The sequence below is a fragment of the Belonocnema kinseyi genome, chromosome 2 (assembly GCF_010883055.1).
Source record: "Belonocnema kinseyi isolate 2016_QV_RU_SX_M_011 chromosome 2, B_treatae_v1, whole genome shotgun sequence".
NCBI lineage: Eukaryota > Metazoa > Arthropoda > Insecta > Hymenoptera > Cynipidae > Belonocnema > Belonocnema kinseyi.
The window spans coordinates 119,376,593-119,394,640 of record NC_046658.1 but is presented as its reverse complement, the minus strand read 5'-3'; the positions used below and the strand labels follow the sequence as shown (position 1 = coordinate 119,394,640).

Sequence of the window (18,048 nt, the reverse complement as noted above, 5' to 3'; positions counted from 1 at the left end):
CTCCCATCTCGAAACATAAATTTATCAATTCGCACAGTCTATGTGGTATGCACTCGCCACCGTGTTTAAGCATTTCAGCGTTAATACCGTCTACCCCGGCAGTCTTACCGTTTTTCAAGTTCTTAATTATATCCCTAACCTCAGTGACGCAGACTTTCTCAATTGAGTTTTCCATCGCATCGTGTTCAACAGCGCAGTTGTGGTGTCCTATAGCTTCATCTCCGAATTGTCTCCTAAAATAGTCTCTGAAAGCCTCTAGTATTCCGTCTGCATTATATAACATTTCCCCCTTACTATTTTTCATGTTGATAATTTCTGTACGTTTTGTATTTTTATCTCTTCTTCTGCTCTAATTGTATCTTTACTTTCTTTGACTAATCGTTTAAGTATCCTGTTTTCGTGTCTATAATCATTTCTAAGTCTATTTCTTTCTTCATTGCTAAGACCTACGATGTTCAAATTATCTTGTACGCTTCTCTTTTTGCTTTTTGGGCAGCCTGAATTTCATCATTCCACCATGCATAACCAGACATTCTTCCTACAACTGCGGTACCACACACTTCGATTGTACATCTAACAAGGATATCCCGTAACATTGTCCAGGCGCCCTCTATATCTTTGTTTTTTTATACGGTCCTCCCATGCTGCCCTATCTATGCTTTCGATTATCTTATTTTGAAAATCTATTCGCACATCCGGTTTCGAAAATTACTTTTAAAAAATAAAATATTTGGTCAATAATTGATATATTTTGTTAAAAATTAATCTTTTTTGGTAGAAAATTAATCTTGTTGGTTCGAATGTATCCTTTTGGTTAAAAACCCATTTTTAACTAAACTATTTACTTAAAAATTTGTTTTTTTTTTCGTGGAGAATTTATTTTTATATATTAAAATTTAACTCATCAATGTCAGGTTGAAGATTTACCGTTTTTTAGTTGAAAGTTCATCTTTGTTTTTTATACGGTCCTTCCATGTTGCCCTGTCTATGCTTTCGATTATCTTATTTTGGAAATCTATTCGCATATACGGTTTCTGTAGGTTCTCAATTTTGATTCGCGTTTGTTTTGCTTTCTTGGTTCTCTTTTTTCTCCATCCCCGACCTAAGTTAATTTTTGAGATCACAAGGTAATGATCAGTATTGCATTCAGGACCCCTCATGACTCTTGTATCTTTGACTAACTCTCTTAGTCTTTCATCCGCAACAACAAAGTTAATTATACTGCGGCTATTTCCTTTAGACCAGGTGTACATGTGGATCATTTTATGCCTAAACCAAGCATTTGTAATAAACAGACCCCTTTCTAAGCATACACCAACTAATTTATCTCCGTTATAGTTTGTTCTTGGATCCCTAAAATTACCTAATACTCTTTCTGTATCCTGATTTTGGATGCCCACCCAACCGTTCATGTCTTCTAGTAGAATTACTCTATCCCCATGTTCGCAAATGTTTATTGTGTCATTTAAAGTGTCCCAGAAGGCGTCTTTTACTTCTCTAGGATCACTATCAACCGGCGCGTAGCATGCTGTGATAAATATTCTTCTGATTCCTACTTTCATTCTAGCCCACAGTAGTCTGGGAGACACGAAACCATGGTCTCCGAGATGCTGCTTTGCTCTTTCATTCAAAATCAGACCTACTCCTTGTTTATCATGTGATTCACAGTCTACTCCTGACCATATTTCAAATCCGCCTTTCAACACGCCGTTTTTTATGTCTTTGGTTTCGCATCCCTTTTTCTTTGTTTCAGACACACATAAAATGTCTAGTTTCTTCACGTCCATAGTTTCAAGCAATTCTTTTACCTTTAGATCATTTACTCCCCTAGCATTCCAAACACCCAATCTCCATTCGTCGCCTGAAACATGACCTTTAGATTTTCCGTGTGCATGCCTTTTGTCATTGAAAGTTCCAGTCCTTTCCGAGGCTATTTTGTAGTTTGTATTATTTATTGTTTAGATTATACGCCCAACTAACACCTTTATGCAATAAGTTTATTTCTGAGTCGAAATCATGTCAAAGTTAAGTATCAAATCGTCATATGGTGGAGATTGTAGTTTTAACGTCAGTTGGGAGAGGGGGGAGGTAGAACTGGAGCCGAGAGAGTCGTCTTGGGTTTGTGTTTTTGTTTTCATGCTGAGAAGGTCACCAGACGGTAAGTTAATATATTTCTATAACAACTAAATTTTTTTCTAATCTGAAGATAATACAATCATACATAATCTGTCGAAAATAATAAACTTTCGAAATTAGCAATTTTTCCCAAATTCCTGACTTACGAGAACTATTTACATAAAGTAACTAAATGTGTAACTCTTCTAAATAAACGTTTTACCTAATCCAAGCCTACACTTTCTTTGAGTTTAATATATTCTCGATTCACTCGTTCGCCTCAAGAATTTTTTTCCGTGTATTTGAAATTTAATTCCTTAAAATATGATACTCTTTCAGTGGACACAATATTTATTGCTATCACTCAAAATGTCCAAGTATAAAATTGAGTTAGAAAATAGCATCGAAACGTTATAAAATAGGTAGTATTCATTCTTCCGATGATGTATAGTTATCAACTATTTGGAACTTTTTATACCATGATTTTTTTATTGATCTCAAAAACATAATTTTAAATTTTTCAATTAAAAAATAGAAAGCTATTAGTAGAGAGGTTGATTATAAAACTCGTTTTCAATATTGCTACTCGCAAAAAATGCTACACAACTTTTGTTTTAAAATTCAACCTCTTTTGCCTTTTATTCAGTTCGTACTGGTATCCTCCTTGTACTGCTTTCCTGTACTGTTTATCATGAAAAATCTATTTTTTACTATATAGAGATATCTACAGTAGGGTGATTCATTACAAAAATAATTATTTTTAATCTGTTTAATCTATTTACCTTATTTGCTTAATTTTTTCGTAAGAATTTGACATACGTTGTGCCAATTGCATAATACAATAAGTAAATTGGAAAAAGTAATTTATTTTGGAAAAATTTGAAACAAGAAAAATATTATATTTTTTGTTTCAAATTAGGTAAACATTTTCATTAAATTGTTAAAAAATATGTTAACATGATTGCTATGAATACAATCAAAAAATGTATCACAGTGAACCTTCTCATTAAAACAAAAAACTCAAAAAAATATTTTGTGAAATCAGATAAATTTTTTTGTTCGTAAGATTTGCAAAAGTAAAAGCAAAAATTTTCGCTTAAATATACCAAATATTTTATATAAAATTTACGTAACGGAAAATAGTTTGGACCGAGGCCTCAATGTCACTTAAGTATTTATTTAGTTTGTACGGCAGAGTAATTTCCAGTTCATAACTAAATAACTACACTGAGAAAAAAATAAAGTTAAGCAAAAAATTATTCTGAAATGAAATGAAAAATTTAAAAAAAAAAATAAAATTCTGACTTGAAACAATGAATTTTCTAAAAGAATTAACATTTTTAGTTTATGAAAGGCCGTCGAAACTTTGGGATAGAGAACTTTGGTTAAGAATTATAATTTAAAGCTGGGGACAGGGAATTTCAGTAGAGAAATATAATTTTAACAATTGTGACAGGCATTTCCTTTCAAGAATAATAATTTTTACTTTTGAACAGGAAATATCGTCAAGACGGTTTTGTTGCTTCTGTAGCAATCAAAAAATTTGATTAAGGCAACTAAACTTTCTTCGAAAACAACCAAATGTTTTTATTATTATTAATGTACCACGTGAAAAATCATAACTTTATTCAAATCTTTCTCGGTAGATATCAATTCTTCTCCACGGTAGAACATTTTAAATGTTATTGTTTAATTGTTTCTAAAATATATTGCAAACAATTAAGTTTCTATTGGCAACAAACGCAATCGACAAGAAATGCAGAACCGATCCATAATTTATTCGCTTTCCAATCATGATTCAAGGCGCATATCTATGCCTAACCACTAATTGAAACAAGGGATTGCGACTGCGCGCGAAAAGTTGTTCATACAATTACGACCTAAGGAATATAGACTACATAGACAGTCAGGTATTTTCGTTTCTCATCACTTTGCATAATTAGGGATTAAGAGAGTGGCGCTGCATTTTTCCACGCTTTTCCGATCCGCACTTTAGCCGATTTCGATCCAACCATTCACATTATATTAATCAACGAGCAGAAAAATTTCTTTTCCATTTTCCATTTCCATTTTCCATTTTTACTGTACCAAAATTGATTTGTACTTTAATTTGTTAGATCAAAAGAAAACTAGTAGATAAAGCCACTTAAAGTTAGACAATATTCAAATTTAGGCAATGAAATTGTATTGAAAGATTTTTATGATAAGATTCTTTACTTGTTCCAAATATAAAAGTTAGCTTATTTTTAAATCGCCTTGAACTCACACAATAAGGAAGGTGCGTATTATGATAAACATAACGGCACAATACAGCTGTAATTGTTTAGCATAAATATCTTGGATTCGAATCCTTTAAAACGATTGCCATAAATTAGTTTTCTGTACATTAGTATGCTGGACAAAGGTGAGTCCGATAGCGGATTGCGGTATTTTTCTTACCTTATACACTTACTAGTTGACCTCACACTGTCACCGAGTAATTTTTTTTTACATCATACAAACGTCATCGAAACATTAAGTTTGCGTAATCATGAGATAAGAGTGCTTACCAGGGATCTGAAACAAAAATGTGTTCAGGTAAACAAAAAGTAAAATAAAAAAAGTAAATTCATTTTGTATTAATTATATTTTTTAAATATGTTCAATTTATATCCAAATTTCTATATTAGAAAAGAAACAATTTATTTTACGAGCTTCATGTAACAATTAATACTCAAAGTATAATTGTGAAATTTAATTAATCATTCTATTAATAGTAAAGAAGATTCTTGTAAATTTAAACTTTATTTCGCATATATCTTGGACAATTAATGTTTTAAATCAATATTTTTAAATAAGTATTTTTATTTCACAATAAAAATTGAGTGCATAGACTAATCATAAAAAAACATTCGGTGCCTCCAACAAGATGTCTATACAAATGGTCAATAATTTATGTTTTCGATAAAAAAATTAATTGAAATTTTTCAAGATTTTAAAATATGTCCAAAAAGAATTTGGAAATCACTAAAATAATTAAAATATTAAGATGATTTCCACAACTTCAAACTAAAAGTAGATTTAAATGTTTAAACAAAAAGAAGCTATTTAAGAACTTTGAAAGTTCTTTGGAGAGCAAAAATTTTTCTTAAGATTTTCGGGAATGTTTCAAATTACCTTTGGTTAAAAAAAAAAGAATTTCAAAAGAAAATTAAAAAACATGCCAAAACATAGCACGTTATTTCTTAAATTTCAAAGAAAATTTGTAGAAGATTTTGAAGCAACATTTTTTAATTCAGCAAGATTACAAAAATCTAGAAAAAATATGCGTATCTTTAAGATTTATTCAGAAGTTTTTAAAATAATTTTAAACTTCTTAAGATTTCAAAAAATTAAAAAAAAATGTTTGAAATGATTTGTTATTTTAAAATACAAGCATTCAAAGAATTTTGAAAGATGTGAGGAATATGATTCTGATTTTAAAGATTCCTGGGTAAATCTTCAAGTATTCTTTATTCTGAAAAATTATTTTTGAAAGAACATAATTTTTTTCAACAATTCAGAAAATTTCTAAAAATTCAACAACAAAATATGTGGAAGATTTAAAGGCATATTTTTAATTTGGAAAGATTTCTAATAGTATTAGAAATAATTCGAATCATTGCAAAAAATGTGTAGAAGTATTGAAAAAATCTTAAAAAAAAAAACAGTTTAAAATTCGAAAAGGTTTAAAAAATTTGTAAACAGAATAAGGATTTCGTTAGATTTCGAAATATAATTTCGAAGCTTTTTAAGGATTTTTAAAGGTTTCAAGATAGCAATCAAAGTTTCTGAAGATTCCTGGAAAATTTTTTATGATTTTCCATGATCTGGAAGGTAACCATTTGAACTTTGAGAATTAAAAAACGTTTTATACAAAAAGTAAGTTTTTGAAGAGTTTCAAAAAAATTGTAATGCTTTTTAAGAATTTGAAAAGGTTTCAAGAAATTAACAAGGGTTTCTTGAGATCCCTGGGGAGATTTTTAATGATTATTTATTTTTGAAACATAATTTTCAATGAAAATAAAAAATTGCAACTTTTAGGTTGAAAATTACTCTATTTTGTGTTTTTTATTATTTTTATTTTTGATACATTAATTGAACGTTTGCATTACAGAACTAGAATATCAAAAATTTTATCGACCATAGGTTCATTGTATGCAAATTTCTTAAAATATAAAATACATATTGTCGTAAAAGGATTTTTCAAAATATAATTTTTAGATACAATATTATTTTTTAAATTTGTCAAAGGTATTAGTTACAATTTAGTTAAAAATTTTAACTTCATAATAATTATTTCAATCTTTAAGCTTTGGAATATCTTGAAATTGTTATCATTTGATAAAGAATATAAATTTTTTTGGATTTTTAGCAAGAAGTATCTCACACTGTGATATCGCGATCTTCAATTTTGATTTTTTCGGATTTTGAAAACTCATGATATTTTAATCTCAAAATCCTCAGTGGCTTTATTTGGATTTAACCAACTTTTTTACATCAAACTAAATTTACTCGCATTATAATTAATATTTTATAAGCATGATTTTATTTTATTATTAAACTGAAAATTAAATTTTGTATGGCATTCAGAAGTCAGGCCTGGTCCTATTTTTATTTAGTGTCACTCTGAGATCAACATTTTTTTTTCGCAATTCGACATCAATCAGAACTAGATGTTTGTTTTATTTTTGGAGAATTATTTTGATCTTATAGAATGTTTTTTCGTTCTTTTGAATAATTCCCATTTTGTTGGTTATCTAGTTCTGTACTACCAACCATTATTTGCAGATTTAATTTTCAAAAACTAAAATTTTAAATATAAAAATAACTTTAAGTAATGCAAAAAAATCAGGTTTCGAATAACAATGGTTGCGAGACTTACAAGACATATAGTTACACCACTTTTTTTAGATGGGATTCCTAAATCTTGACTCACATCTACAAAAAAATGAAGGTAATCGAGTTTAAAGGTGTTTTTGACCCCAGAATCGTACAAAACTTTCTTTGTATTCGATCCACGTAAACCTGGGTTGGAATTCACTCTACAAGAGCATCACGTTCCTGATATGTACAATGTCCTAAGTCCTTTTAAACCTTAAAAAAGTTATAAATCGTCTCTTGCGAGGAAGGGGGACAATTCGTCAGTCCCTTTCGTGTTCGCGCTTTCTGCGTCCATTGGAGAAAAAGGACGAAGACGAAAGTATGCTAATTTTTCCAGTTGAGAGAAATGCCAGGAATAAAGAAAAGGGATCCAGGAAAAAGGGACGGGGTGAAGAGCGGTCCTGACAAAAGAGAATTGTTCGAAAGGAAAGATGAACTTCTTTTTGCCACTACTCTGCCGAAACAAGTGCTTCTTCCCTCTGGACTGCAAGCAATTTAGAAGTCGATTCTTTAAATCCTTCGAACCTCAAGTGAATGCTTAAAATGTGTGAACATTTTTGTAACTTTTAGTCATTTAAAAAAATTTTATTTTATTATTTTTTTGAAAGTCTTCCAGTTTTAATTTTCAGGGTATTCAAATTTGACTCTTGGGAAGTTACTTCACTTTTAATTGAACTAAATATAAATAAAATAGAACAATATATGTATCATACAACAACTCAATTGAATATTAATCGGATTCCAAATTTTATAATTTAATGGAACTTTGTGGATTTATTATACAATCCGAGCAATAAGGTCAACGATAGCAATTTCAAAATAACGCTTGAAAGAAAAAAAACCTTCACACAGGAAAGAACTATTAATCAGTAGAGCTGGCCTTGATGATAGTTACATTATTTGAAATTATTTGAATTCTTCACATTCTTTGAACTCTTTCAAATTGACTGAAATTCTTTTAAATGCACTGAATTTTTTTAATCCACGGGAATTATTTTTAATTAAATCATTTTCAATTTCTTTCAAGTATTTTAAATTCACCTTGAATTCCTTTGGAAATCGTTGAATCCTTATTCTTGAAATCAGGTGGACATCAAAATTCCTTGTGATTAAGCCCTTGCTTTGAATTAAATAGAATGAACTTCAATTCTTTCAAATTATTAAATTATTCATTCATTTATTCTTTATTATCATTCAATCTTCGGGCATCTCATATTTATACCAGACAAATATTTTCAATTGAATTAACCAAGTCAAAGAATTTGACGGAAAAAATAGTGTGATTTTAAAAATTAAAATGCCCAATTGTAAGTTTTCAATGCAAATCGAGGAAAATAGCAAAATGTTTTAATATAGAAAATTAAAAAAAAATCATAAAATTAGAAGATTTGGCAGGAGAGGGTAGTGGGGGATTGGAAGAACTGACGTAGAAAAATGGTATGAAATAATCAATCCAAAGATATGACAATTCAAAGTAACGTCCACAAGATTGATTTTCACTCAAAATGAAATAGTTAAATTTACAGTTAAAACAACATCAACTCGTATTAAATATACTCGTATTTTTAAACATATAAAATATTAAATACATCAAAATGATTTAGTATAAACCCTTCTTTACTCAGACAATTTTTTTGAGAAAAAAATATTGAAATATTTGAAATCCTTTGGACACTTACAACCTGGTATGGAGAAAGAGCCGGCAGTTAATATCTATACGAACTTTATGTTTCCTCCTAATCAAATTTATTCCATAGAATGAAAAAATTCTGAGTCTCTAAAAAGTGGCGAGAAGACAATGTTGGAATGTAGCTCCACATGAAAGAAACGCAGACATGCATCTATCTCGTTTGTCAGGTAGCAGCGTTTACAAGATAGCCTCGTCTGCAATAGGGCCTCAGCTATAAATTTTGCAACTTTGTCCAATTAAATAGCTCGTGGGTCATAAACGCGGAGAAATAGTCAGACGAAGGCGAAAAACGAGGAGCAGAAAAAAAATCACGAAGATTAAAGACTGTCCTTAAAGGACCTAAGGACTGCTCTACGACCTTGGTTGGAAAACAAACGATGGGCTTTCAGAGGTCTTAATAGGCGAGCAAAAAGGATTCGAGAGCTTAACAAACCCCCTTTTCGAGGATGAATCCTGTGGTGTTCTATTTTGACTCTTATCTCGTTAGCATAATTATAGAATGGAGAAATAATTCCTCAGGATCTTTTAGAGACTTCGGTACACAAAGAAAAATATCAAAGAACTCCTCCACAGCTCACTGGATAGATAAGAATGATAAATTAGGCTCATTCAATAAATTCTTTAAGGTCTGGTGAATCCAAAAGAATTGACATATGAACAAGAAATTTAAAAGCCTCAAAAAGTCCTTTGCAGGTTTTTCGTACTGCGTACTATACTCTTGAAAAGAAATAATTCAGTTCACTTTCACTCCAGTCAAACAGGAAAAGAATTCGAAGTGGTTAAACTCGAAGATAACAGCAATTTGGTTGCTTAAAAATTTCAAATAGATATACTATTGTAGCTCAAAAGCCCTCAAGAAAATTAAAGTAGAGCCACACCTGTTATTAAGAAATAACTGAAAATTCCATAAATTTTTTACACGCTTAAGTAAATTTTTCATTTCGGGTAGAAGTTTGCGTAAATATGTATACCAAATATTTTTCAGAGGATAAAATAAAATATCTATTGAACCCTCATCGAACCTTTCTGGACCAATAGTTTATGAAATATGAATTTGTTAATTAAAGAAGCGCCTTCGTTGAATAAGTTAAATACAAAATAAATCTTCGTTGCTATAAAAAATAAGTTCCCCTTATAGATCCATAAATTCGAAGGTCTGTTCAGTATGAAACATTTTTTTTTGAAAATGAAAATCAAAACCTGCGGGGTTGGGGGGTGAGTGGATTTTGTTGGTTTAAGAAATAATGCTTTTTGAAGTTACACTTTTTTGTCAGTTCTCATTTAGTGAATCTACTAAGCGTTAGAGCTTGTACAAGAAAACTGGTTGTCTAATGTAAACAAATTTAAAGTTACAGTTTTAGCGGAGAATTGTTATAAACAATTTTTTTCGTACTTATCCTTATGAAAAAGTCTGAAATGAAGAGAGAATAACTGAGGGCCGGCGATGAGGTCTAGCCAGAGTATTGTTCACCAATTTTCAATTTGTCATAGTTTTGTTGTGAACAAATATTGTTTAAACAATACTACTAAACAAAATAACGCATTTAAAAATAAGAATACATTAATTAACAAGTATTACAAATAAAAGCTGAAATATCAGTTACACAACGGGACCAAATACAATAAAAAATCTTAATTGGTTTCTGAGTTAGCTTAAGTTGTTTAACCGAAAGATAAGTAGTTGCCGGCAGCCACCCAGTGGGCAGCAAAAGACTCGCTCGTGTCTTTCCACGATTTGTCGTGGGCGGCTAAAAAAATCAAGACCTAACTCGGAAACCAATAAATATATTTTATTTTTCTTGGTCTCATTTTGTAACGGAAATCTTAGACTTTACTTTTGTTGAATTAAAAATCTTAAAATCTATTAATAATATTAAATATACTAATGTTATTTTTAAAGATGTAAACATTTAAATTGAATTTTAAACAATCAGTAGCTAAACGAGTAAAACTTTCATCATTCTTAAGACAAACATTATGTTCCATATTTTTTCACAATTTCTATCATAATTTAGCGCTATTATTAAATGAAGTTTATATTAATTTAACAAGATATTTTGCAATACAGTTATTGGGGATAAAAAATTGTTAACAATATAATTCACATTCTAGGTGGCCATCGTTTATTTCTTATTTTTTCAGATTTCTTGTATAAGTACAAGTATGCAAAAAAGTTTGTTAATAACAATTTATCGCAAAAAGTATAATTTGTTTTTATATGCAACAAAAACATTTTTTTGAAGAAGCACTATCTGTGAAATTAAAATATTCTAAACTTGGCATTAATATTAAACAATTCCAAAAATATATTAAAAGTTGGACAGTCTTACAATTTTGTTACATTCTGGAGTGATCATTAAAAAATACCAAAAAATTCAAGTTTCCCTAATTACATAATTTTGAATTAAGGAGTTTAAAGATGAACAATTTTAGAATAATAAGACGGTCAAAAGTGAATAATTTTTTGCAATTAAAATTTTTCTAAATTATTCAATGTACCATTTAAGAATACTCATTTGAAACAGATGATTATATAAAACTGCTAGAAATTTATCTGTACAGTGGTCATCTTTATAATTAATTTCAATCAAATTTAATGCTTACACTTTTGACTTTTATTGATCCTGATTTCAAGTATTAATTTCGCTTCTTATTTTAAAAGTTTATAATCCTGAATATCTATAGTTTTGACACTTTTAGTACAGAAAACCCAGAAGTACATTATTGCTGCGGGTATCTTTTAATTTTATTTGTGATTCCAAATAGCATCACTCTAATAATTTATATATGAAAAAAATAATTTAAGAGTTCAACATCGATAGAAATTCGAAAGTATTTTAAATCTTCCTCGTTTGCAAAATTAAAACTACAATTTATACCTTTACTTAGGGACTTATCAACTTCTAAATACCTGTTTACTACTTCACGAAAAATTTCAAGGTTTGAATATATATTTTTATTACTGACAGTTTTCATGAGTTATGTAACTCCTACATTAACGAGGTGACAGGAATTCCCATGATAGACTAACAAACTTTGCGAGTAGAATAATCGAATAATGATGAGATTAATGACAATGAGTCATGGCAGAAAATAAGGAGACATGCTGATGCAGATATATCAAAAGGCTTCCGTTCTTTCGCGATAAATCACTCCTCCACAGTATTTGGCATGATGCCAGAGATTTCTTCTCCAGGTACATAAACCATTTCTATGATCTACAAGACAAAAGGCTACCAGCCATTTACAAAATACATACATTTAGGAATAATTAATTGCAAGTAATTAATTTAAGTGATCTTTCTCTCTGACCCCAAAATTACTCTTCTCTAATTAGGGTTTACTGACTTTGAATTTGTTATCTGAAAAAGTAATGATTGCACAGTCTGATTTGAAAAGACCCTTGAGGAACATCTTTTCGCACTTTTTATAGTCAGTCTGAATGGCATCCAAGTGTAAATAAGCAACCCTCCCAATGAAGATGGAGAAATCTCTCAAGATTCTTTTTCTTCGATTTTATTCTTATTTTTAGTCATTAGGTCTCTTCTTTTTTCTTCACGTCATAGAATTCCTGCCTTCACCTTTTTGGTCCCCTAACAAGAATACGGACCCAAAATAAACTCTTGAAACTTTTCTTCCTGAGAGGTCGATGCCCTAGGTGAATGTTCAAAACACGAGCATCTTCTTTTTGTTCCTGGGTTCAGAAACCCTTTTATACTTTAGTTATTTATATATTCAGGGCGCAACAAGTCATTCTTTTTACTTTAGACTGCAACAACGTTTTAAACTTTAGTCTTTACTGAACTCTTAATTAAAAAGTGATGTTACTTTCTAATTAAACTTCCTTTTATATACACGATACTGAAAAAAATCAAGAATGCAGAATATCAGGATTCCCATAACACTATTAAATATATTTCAAAAAGTTTTACTGCCATTTTAGACAGATTAAATGTAATCCTGGAATAATTAAGGAGTGAACGGCAGGTTCTTGTTTAAGCAGAACTTCTTTGAAAGGGAAACGTATTATTTGAATATTTTCTTTTATGTGTTATGATTATATCTTAAGTATTAAAATCGGCATTCTAGAACAGAGCAGCTCTACTAAGAATCCTGGTTTACGATAATTTTGAAGAGGATTCAGACAGATCAGGGCTTCTGGACCAGTTTTGTCTCGTTAATTAACTCATGAAATGCGAGCAAGGCTGAAGAAAGCCATTCGTGTCTGTATGGATACCCCCTTCAATAAAGGCTTCGTCAGTCGAATAACCCTTGTACGGTCGGATATCGCATGTGGTTAGTATAATTGCACTATAAAGATGCAAAACTGGCTTCATCGTTTTCTTCTGGTTCATGATGTCATCAAGAAACAGCATTTCCCTTTCAGCAACTGCCATCCACCAATCGAATATCTGCTGTTTATAGATCATTCATATGTTGCACTTTGCTTTTTACGGCGACTCATATTTTGTATCGATACTACTTAGTAATACGGCTGCATTTTTCCTGGATCGTAAGGTGCAAGAGAGAGACTTATATGTCATCAAAATACTTTTTTATCCAAGAAAAGCGCTGAGTTGGTGAATTTCGCTTTTACCCCCTTCCCCTTTGGTGTCAAAACACTAGTGAAAAAGAAGTCCCATTGGGATCCCGGTTCAAATCTCGCCAAAGTAATGCGTATGAGACAAACCAGTATTTGAATAACAACTTCCCTTCATAATTTTCAAAGCCTTTGATATTTATATTCCAAAATAGTACTGCTTAAATAGGTCTTAAGTATCAAAAAGTTAGAAATTTGCCCGTTTAACCAGGATTTTTTTAGGACAAATGTACTGGAGAAGACTCACTTTATTTTTTCTAAGCAGAGTTTTTTAGGATAAAACTACTGTAAAAGTCACACCTATTTATTAAAAAATCAATTGTTTGAAACATTTAATTTTTGTCACAGGCCTAAGATGGTTACTGTCCAATATGTAGAAGGCATTTTCGGTTAGAGTTAGATTTTTATTTTTTGGTTATTTAACACGGGGCTGTCCCGGTATATATCATCAGTCAGTTGGACAAAGCATGTTTTTTACTCCATCATTGACGGAGTTGGTTGCAGTCAAGTAAACGATAGGGGCACCTACAGCTTAAGGTGGGTTCCGAACCACCAGAACCTCGGTGAAGGTACATAGAAAAATTTCCAGAGGTATCGGTTCAGGGATTGAACCCCGGCCCCAGGGGTGAAGCCCGAGCGTCCAACCAACTGAGGCTCATTATTATTATTTAAGATTTGTGAGATTAAAACAATAAGACTTATGTGGTATTTTGTCTTAAAATAGCGCTGCACAAAAAAGGAATAGTGGAACTTTTCAGGTAATTTTCTCCCAAAAATCATTTAGAAATTCAAAAAATTTAGAGAAAAAAGGTTTTAAATTTTTCTTGGTGTAATTACGAATAATTCAGTTAAAAATTTAAATTTATAAAGTTTCAGTCTGAAATTATTGAAATCTATTTGAAGTAGTACTGTTTTTCATGATTGCAATTTAAAACCATAAACAGGAGATGGAAATCTTTGCATTTTGAATATATTGAGAATTGTTTAACAAAGGACCCCGCACACAAAAAGCGGGCCATGATTGGTCCAAAGCTGTATGGGACATCGTGGCCATTTAAATATGATATAATTTTATCGTCATCGCAAATACGTATGTTTGCAAAGTTTCAATTCGAATGAATATGTGGATGTATGTTAAAATTAAAATAAAAGATTTTACTCTCACAAAACATAACCACGTAGTAACTCAAATAAAAGCTTGTAAAAAAAAAAGATTTTATGCGTCCAAAGTAAAAAATTATTTTTATCGGAATCGTGAAAGAGTTGACAAATTCCGTCTGTAACATAACAATTTCAATGATTTTAATTTATGGTTTCCACACCTCAATTAATTAAATCATTAGAATTAATGTAAGATATTAGTTTGAAGTGAAGACTGCAAAATTTGCAGTAAACTGCACGGAAAAAGCCGCTTCTCAAAAGTATAGTGATTCAGTCTTGTTTTGAGTTGCAACCAAAATTAGGCACTAGAGAATTAGAATGCAACCATTTTGACGTTATAGTTTCACATTTAAAGTATTTCCAGTTAAGAAAAAAATTTGATTTCGAGAACATAACAAACGAGATGAAACAAAAAAGATTCCGCGGTTTTCCTATGTGATAAATGCATCCCATCAAGTTCACGATGACATATACGTTCAAGTATAGTCGAGCTAAGCGATGCTTAACTTTTATAGTTTATTACACACTAAGTATATACTAAATTTTACACAATTATATTAAGCACGCGATTACCAATTATTCTATTTAAATTTCTCATTTGAAATCTAAAGCAGTAAGATAAAGTATTTTGTTCAAGATTCTTTAAAAACTGAGAGTTTTTTGCATGCAAATGAGGGTAAGTAGGTCTGATTTTCCAAGAGAAATATTTGCTTCAGAGTAACGTGTATTCCAGTAGAGCATTTTATGTTGAAGACCTACATGCAATGGTATCCTGCCTTTCTAAAGGAGAGGTTAATCTAAAGTGTCAGTAAAATATTGCTAGAGTGTCTATGCACAAACGTGGCATGAATGGATTAGTCAAATTGTGTTTTGTGTCATTTGCACCAATAGAGTATAGACATACTTTACCAATGGAAATGGAAAATCACAGATTTCGATTACTTTATTCATGATATATTTATTAATTTTTTACTACAAACTGCGTCTTCACTGAAACTAAAAGTTAGTGAAGTTCTACGAACTTAATTATAAAGAAAAGTGAGCCACTATAGATATGAGGAAAATGACTAATTTAATTAGTAAAATTTTCACTAGATTAGATTTAGAGATATTGCCTGCCCTAGTTATTTCGTTAAAAATACGAGTATGCATGTTTGCTTGGTTGGGAAACGCGATTTCTCGATTATATAAATTTACATTAATATTTCAGGCTCATGAGTATGTAAATATATCATTCATTTGGAGTTTAAATATATCTCTAATTTGCAATCTTTTCAAAACAGGAGAATTCAATTTTTTAAAGCTTTGCAATTTTACCATTTTTTTCTAATTCATAACAATTTTAGTTATTTAAAGAGCTTTATGATGTAAGATACAGATCGAATTTTTCTCAAGAATAAAATATTTTAAAATACAATTCAGACTTTGACTATACCGGTACGAATAGCCGGACGTTGTCGACATATAAATAGCGGGACCTGGAATATGAGGTTACATGTATTGAAATTTCGATACGAATAGCATTTTTTCGGTATGAGTTAATAGTAGGCAAGGCCTTAATAACATTTTGAATGATTAGAAAATCATTATTTTTAGTGCAAAATGTTAAGAAAATATATTCTTCAGGTTAGTTACGCAGCATAGTTACAATTAAATTTTTTTGGATAACAAAAATATCACTATATTTTACTTTGATTGCACCTGCATTTATATTTGTTCAAAAAGCGCAAAAATATACGTAAAATCGACGAAAACAGAGAATGTTCATGTATACTTTGGCAACAAAAAAATGTCTTCATACCCGGTGGTCGGAACCAACATATCAATATGTTTTTGGGGCCGCTGAATTCGAATCAGGTTTCCACATAACTCAGTTGGCTCATATTTTTTCGAAAAACCCAAAAGTAGACGTAAAATCGACGAAAACAGCGATATTTCGTGTATATTTTCGCAAAAAAAATGGTATATGCCCGGTGGTCTTAATCAGTATATTTATATGTTTTTGGGGTCGCTCAATCCGAATCCGAGTTCGAAATAATCCAGTTGGCTCATATTCTTTCGAAAAATGCAAAATTGACGTTTTCGTCATTTTTACGTCTATTTTTGCGTATTTCGAAAAAATATGAGCCAACTGGGTTATTTGGACCCAAGTTTCGGATTCAGCGATCCCAAACACATATAGATATGCTGGTATAGTCCGCGGGCAGACCCCTGTTTTGTTCACCGGTGTTGTTAAACGAGAAAAAATAAGAAATATATACAAAGATGCATTTTCTTAGAGAAAAGTATATACATTCTTTTTAAAAATGTGTAATAAATTCTGAATACCTTGAAATATATTTGAAATTTTTTCAAAATGTGTGTCATTGATAACCAAACAATGTTAAGCAATTGCACAACTACCAAATATATATTCTTTGTCAAATTGGTATATTAACAAGAAATAATAAAAATCTTATTTGAAATAAAAACATTTGAATCAATTGAACAAAGTACACATTAAATATAACTGTTTTAATATTTTCACACTAAAACAATTACAGATGGATGAAAATGTGAATTTTTTTGGAAATAAAAACAAATTTAATATGAATTTCATATAATGCATCATATATTTTGTTGAAATATTTACAAAAAAATATCTTTTCAACTGTATTTTTATTTAGTATACATCAGTACATGTCATGAATATGGAAAGTAATTATTTCACCTTGTGGAGGACGTCAGCTAAGTATCGGTTCACATGAAATTAACAAATATTACGTTTAATTACCTTTCGATTTAATTGAAAAACCCACTACTGAAAATTCCGCAATAGTAGGCAGTTCGTAAAAAAATCTGAATTTTAAACAATTTTAAATAAGCAATCAATATTTTTTATTTAAAAATAAGCCTTAATGTCTTTTACATTTCTATAAAATTGAAGCTATAATGTTAGTCATAATCGGCAGTGTATATAAAACTAGCTATTAATTCGATGTCGAGTGTTTCTTTTTTGCTTTTACTTATAATTGCATGGTGTTCATTTGATGAGCATTTTGCTTCCTCATTATGAATAATTAGCAAATTGCTTCCTCATAGAGAATTCATTAATGATTTTTTTAATTATTCAAAATGAAGAAAGAAAAAATTAAAAAAAAAAATAATACAGGGTGCTCTGACGGAGTTTACCACCAAATATAAAAAATGGGTTAAATTAGGTCAATCAATTCGTTTTGAGTTAAGGAATCCTTTATGTTTTGGCATCATCTTTGAATTATGTTGATTACCACAGTTTTACTGCAAAAAATTCTTTTAAGTATTATAAGTGGCCATGGCTTCTTTACTCTTCATTGAATCGTATCGAATCGAGAATTCTTTTTTGTACTCACATCAACTTTAAATTATATGAACCAAAAAGGTAGTACTGCTAATAGAAAGTTATCAAATATTATAAACGGTAATAAATTCCGTAGCCTTCATTATAATTTTATTAACATTATAGGTCAATTGATTCATCTCAAGTCAAAGAATTTTTTATATTTTTACATAAACCCAAAATTATGCTAACAAAATAAGCTTTAATATAAAAAAAGGTTCA

General features: G+C 30.2%; 1 protein-coding gene across 3 annotated transcripts in view; it reads right to left on the bottom strand.

Annotated features, from left to right (window-relative positions):
* LOC117167037 overlaps window positions 1–18,048 on the bottom strand; it is a 196,575-nt gene that overhangs the window by 122,552 nt on the left and 55,975 nt on the right. For 2 of the 3 annotated variants that reach the window (XM_033351604.1, XM_033351598.1), the window contains exon 2: window positions 4,665–4,671. The exons of the other annotated variant lie outside the window; for it this stretch is intronic. The gene's annotated coding sequence lies outside the window, so the exon portion shown is untranslated. The remainder of the gene's footprint in view (window positions 1–4,664; window positions 4,672–18,048) is intronic. 3 annotated transcript variants of the gene reach the window in all.